Source organism: Parasteatoda tepidariorum, chromosome 9 (assembly GCF_043381705.1).
Source record: "Parasteatoda tepidariorum isolate YZ-2023 chromosome 9, CAS_Ptep_4.0, whole genome shotgun sequence".
Taxonomy (NCBI): Eukaryota; Metazoa; Arthropoda; class Arachnida; order Araneae; family Theridiidae; genus Parasteatoda; species Parasteatoda tepidariorum.
This window is the reverse complement of record NC_092212.1, coordinates 67,691,102-67,697,101: the sequence shown is the minus strand read 5'-3', so window position 1 is coordinate 67,697,101 and position 6,000 is coordinate 67,691,102. Positions and strand designations below refer to the sequence as shown.

The window sequence follows — 6,000 nt, the reverse complement described above, 5'->3', positions numbered from 1 at the left end:
CCCACGGAAGAATTTCTCACGCCATTTATTATTTCTCACACCCATGGAGGAACTTCTCACACCATTTAAAATTCCTCACACCCACGGAAGAATTTCTCACACCATTTAAAATTTCTCACACCTGTCTTAACTATTTTTTCTTCACCAATTAGAGTTCAAATTCTATATTTGCTATAACATAAACACGGTTCCAAATTAAAAAGTGGTATACATCGAATTAGTAAATATTTTCCCACGATAGTTTTAAAAAACAAATTCTTGCATAATTCCATGCATGTTTCTTTTCTTATTAGAAAATTATAAAGATAGAATATTTATATTTTTAATTTATCATCCTCAGCATTTTTGCTTTATTAATGGCGATAGTCACGTTTCTACCAGTTTTCGCGGCAGCCGAAAATTCTACAAACAACTTGTTTGATGGTATTAATTTATTAGAATCCCTGTTTCTGTCCAAATATTCTAATGTTACCAAAACGTAATTCAACATAAATATTAAAACAAACTGATTAATTATTTTCCTTAAAAAAAATTGATATACCAAAAACGTATTATGTAATTTCAGTGCCATCAAAAACATTATGTGCATTTGTTTCTTAATTAATAGGCTTGAAAAAAATATTCTATGATGATCCATCCTTTCCCAAAATAAGAAGCCAAATCTTTACAGTTACATTCAGTGCAATAGCACTAAATCGATGACTACTATCACGTACCATCCCCATAGCCTGTTGCTGACCTACTCCCAGAATCTGCGATATTTGGCGATTTATCTTGGCGAGAGACATGGCGCAATCAATTCGATTCCTCTTTTTGAACGGCAACCCTTCAGATCTCTCAAACCTTCTGTAGCATAATAACAGGAGCGGTTCTCCTGGTCCTGTGAAAACGATGCAGGAATTTAACGATATTAAAGGAATGGGTAGTTATGGTACCAATCGATTTACTATGGGCTATCCCGTCCACTTATGAAAAAGATCCTGGATCAAAAAACCGGAATTAATGTGGCATGATTCGAATATATATTTCTTTATCTCGGAAGATTTCTCCCGTTATTTGGGTTTGTTGCTCCAACAGGCTGTTTCGCTCCGGTTTTTCTTTGGTGTGCCTTTTCCTTCCGGAGTAGGACCCGATCCCGGAAAATACTAACAACTGAATTAGATGGATTAATTAATTCTGGAATGTTTTAAGAGAGTTTTCTACTCCGAAACTCTGGGATAACGGATGCATTGTAAGTAGTTTTGTATTATCATTACATGTCTTATCAGTTATATGTAGTATCTATTCCAACAGAAATAAAATCTATGTTTTAACGTATTATACTGTCACAAACCTGATTAAGAAATACAATATATACTAATTACGAAATTACATAATTTGAATAACAATTTAGTCTATAAAAATAAAGATGTTTGCTATTTAGTTTAAGCAATTTACATAACCTGATTAAGAGAAATAAAATTTGCAAACAAAAATATCAGATCATTTTTTTACGTATTATGCTGTTAAACCTGATTAAGAAATATAAAATTTACTAATTACAAATTACATAAGTTGAATAACAATTTAGTCTATAAGAATAAAAATGTTACCTATTTAGTTTAAGCAATTTATATAACCTGATAAAGAGAAATAAAATTTGCAAACAAAAATATGAATTCATGTTTTTACGTATTATGCTGTTAAACCTGATTAAAAAATATAAAATTTACTAATTACGAAATTGCTTAAGTTGAATAACAATTTAATCTAAAAGAATAAAGATGTTTGCGACTTAGTTTAAGCAATTTATATAACCTGATAAAGAGAAATAAAATTTGCAAACAAAAATATCAAATAATTTTTTTTACGTATTATGCTGTTAAACCTGATTAAGAAATATAAAATTTACTAATTACAAATTACATAAGTTGTATAACAATTTAGTCTATAAGAATAAAAATGTTACCTAATTAGTTTAAGCAATTTATATAACCTGATAAAGAGAAATAAAATTTGCGAACAAAAATATCAAATAATTTTTTTTACGTATTATGCTGTTAAACCTGATTAAGAAATATAAAATATACTAATTACGAAATTGCTTAAGTTGAATAACAATTTAGTCTATAAGAATAAAGATATTTGCTATTTAGTTTAAGCAATTTATATAACCTGATTAAGAAAAATGAAATTTGCAAACAACAATATCAATCCATGTTTTTATGTATTATGCTGTTAAACCTGATTAAGAAATATAAAATTTACTAATAACGAAATTACATAAGTTGAATAACAATTTAGTCTATCAGAATAAAGATGTTTCCTATTTAGTTTAAGCAATTTATATAACCTGATTAAGAAAAATAAAATTTGTAAACACAAATATCAATCCATGTTTATACGTATTATACTAGTAAACCTGATTAAGAAATATAAAATGTAATAATTACGAAATTACATCAGTTGAATAAGAATATAGTCTATAAGAATAAAGATGTTTCCTATTTAGTTTAAACAATTTATATAACCTGATTAAGAAAAATAAAATTTGCAAACATAAATATAAATTCATGTATTTACGTATTATACTGTTAAACCTTATTAAGAAATATAAAATTTACTAATTACGAAATTACATAAGTTGAATAAGAATATAGTCTATAAGAATAAAGATGTTTCCTATTTAGTTTTTAAGCAATTTATATAACCTGATTAAGAAAAATAAAATTTGCAAACATAAATATCAATCCAGTTTTTATGTACGTTAAACCTGATTAAGAAATATAAAATTTACAAACTACGAAAATACATAAATTAAATAACAATTTAGTCAATAGGAATAAAGATGTTTCTTACTTAGTTTAGGGAATTTAAATTTTGAAAAATTCTGGAAAAAGAAATTAAAGTTTTGAAATGTGATTACATGTGTTATTAGTTATATGCAGTATCTATTCCAACAGAAATAAAATCTATGTTTTTACTTATTATACTTTCAAACCTGATTAAGAAAAATAAAATTTACATACTACGAAAATATATGAATTGAATAACAATTTATTCAATAGAAATAGAGATGTTTCTCTTATTGAATAAAATTGTTATCTTGTAGCTTGTCTAATTTAGTTTAAGCAATTTAAATTCTGAAAAAAGAAATTAAAGTTTTGAAACATCATTACATATATTATCAGTTATATGCACACAATATCTATTCCAACAGAAATAAAATCCATAATTATACTGTCGTATTATACGTATTGTAAGTATTATACTGTCAAACCTTATTAAGAAATAACAAATTGACGGAAATATATAAAATGAATTACAATTTAGTCAATAAGAATAAAGATTTTTCTTATTTAGTTTAAGCAATTTATATAACCTGAATTAGAAAAATAAAATTTTACCAACCGAAATATCAATTATGCAAGTGCATAAATTAAATAACAATTTCGTCAACAAAACTGAAGAGGTTTCCTTTTTAGTATAAGTAATTGAAATAACCTGATAATATTAAAATAAAATATTAAAGAATGATGTTTCGATATAATTGATCTTAAAAAGTTTCAAAATATTTAATTCGGAAAAAAAATTGTTTCAAAAAAATATTTGTAGTTTCATAAAAAAGAAATGTTCTAAATAAAATTGTTTACTAGCTTCAATTAAGAATGATGATAAATTGAAAAGAATGATAATAAATTTTAGCCAAACCAGAAAAAACCAAAATATCCAAAACCAAATGTAATTGATTCAATAAAAACTATGAAAAGAAATAAGAGCCTTATCTACAGTTAGCCCCTGATGATTTTGACTAAAATAAGATAACTGCAAGAAAAATGAGAGATATTTTTATTTTTAAATGATTTTAAGTAGGTAAAATTTAGAAGCATATGTCAAATAAGCTCACCATTGATTGTTTTACCAGCAATTTTTATTTTTCGTATTTATGAATTTTTTTATTGAAAATCTTGAAAGTTTAACTTAAATATATTCTCAACACTCATGATAAATACATTAGCAAATCTATTAAAAGTTAATAAAAAAAACTATTAAAATTTGCGTCACTCTTTATTATTCAAAATGATAAACATATAACGCTTTATTATTGAACAATAAGATAAATCAAAAATCACGAAAAAAAAATCGATATTATTTTCGCAGATAAAAATTCGTTTCAGTATTTTAAGGGAAAACAATCTCGGAAATTTCGAAAAAATTCTATTTTTTAGTCTCTTTTTTCTATTGTTTTTTTAATGAATTTAACTGGAGTCTATTTGTTCCCTAATTCTTATAATTCTTGTCTTCATTTAAAAATACTGTAATAATTAAAGTAAAGATAGGGTCTAACAATGAAGTAAATCACTTAAACCACTTTCTTTCCTTATTGCAACACATTTGTCTCGTTACTTTCTTCTGTCATTTTGCGTTTCGACACTGATGAAGGTTCTTGTTCACAGAACCGAAACTATTGCATACATATTTTTGTGCAATTATTTGTGCTTCTTTTCACTTTCTTTTGCATTATTCGAACTATAATTCTCGTTTCAAAAATAATGTAATTCACGTTTTCGTTTTATCTCTTGCTTTATCTTTATGGATAAGAAGTGTATTATATTCTAAAAGAAAACTAATGAAGCAAATTAAGAATTGTGTCTGATATTAGCCCTGTAAACAATATTTCACGTTAGTGCTTTCTTACAGTTTGTAATTTTGGCTAAAGTACACAGATTACAAGTCTATAGTGCGTGAAATATTGAGTATTTTTTTACTGGAAAATACCATATCAAAATTATTTATAATGTATGTGTTACTCGAAAAATGGTTTTTAAGTTGTTTTTTCTTTCAAGTTATTTTTATGTTTTGCATATGCTTGTAATGAATATGAGAATTTGATTTCAACAGTATATTTGATACATTTTTAACAAGACTTAAACACAGGCATTACCTTAGCGTGGGACTGGTGGGCTATATAGTGGGCTATATATACTATAAGCCACACATATACATTTAATTGCCTATCAATATCGTTTTACCTTATCTGTACGTCTGAAGCATAATGACTATTTAGAAATAGCTGATTTTTAAAAAATAAAATAAAAAGTGATAATTGTATTTACAGGGGTCTGTTTAGAAGAAATTTGGGTCCGTTAACGGACCCTTCACAAAATATCTTTTCATAAAACCGGACCCTTCACAAAATATTTTAACTTAAAAACGGACCCTTCACAAAATATTTTAACTTAAAAACGGACTCTAAAAATGATTTTTCTTTTAATCGGACCTTTCACGAATTTGTTTATCTTCATTATTATTTTGTTAATCGAATAAACCCTTTCCAGGGCATAAAACAAGAAAGATGGATGTAAACGAATTAAGTTTTGTCTTCGGCAGACGATTCTTCCATTATTCGTCCGAAATTAATATTCTGCTTCCAGCAGTATAGGCTAAATACCAAATATTTGTATGTTGCATCTCTAATTTAGAAGTAGCAATTGTTGTTTATTTTCTTAAATTTAATTTTTTTAATTATAATTTTACAGTGTTGAGCATAATCTTGTATGTCTTTACAATTTAAAAACTGCTTGAAAAAGTTTTTTTTTGCAATAACGGACCCTATTTGCACAAATTCATAAAAGCGGACCCTGGTTGAAGGAATATTAGTAATTTTTTCACAATTTCACGAAAAACGGACCTTTCACAAAACGTCTGGACAGACCCCTGATTTAGGTATTTTTAATTATTTATTTGTAAAATTATGCAGGGTTTCCACGGGCCTTGAAAATTTAGAAAAACGGTAACGAAAATTAAACAAATATCCAAATTTTAATTTCTGTGTAACTTCCACTAAAATTTTTTTTAAAGAAAGTATATATGCATTGATACTCAAGTTTCTAAAGCACTTAACAATTAAGTGGTATCTTAAAATAAGAAATATCTTCTGGCATTGACTTAAATTCACTACCGCTAGAGAAACTTTTAAAGGACCGCGGAAACCCTGTTATGACATAACCAAAATTTATT

At 26.2% G+C, this 6,000-nt stretch overlaps 1 protein-coding gene across 1 annotated transcript in view; it reads left to right on the top strand.

Annotated features, from left to right (window-relative positions):
• The first annotated feature begins 830 nt into the window (after positions 1–830).
• Positions 831–6,000, top strand: part of LOC107437959 (potassium voltage-gated channel protein Shaw-like) — a 191,226-nt gene continuing 186,056 nt past the window's right edge. The window contains exon 1 of the mRNA XM_016050110.3: positions 831–1,231. The gene's annotated coding sequence lies outside the window, so the exon portion shown is untranslated. The remainder of the gene's footprint in view (positions 1,232–6,000) is intronic.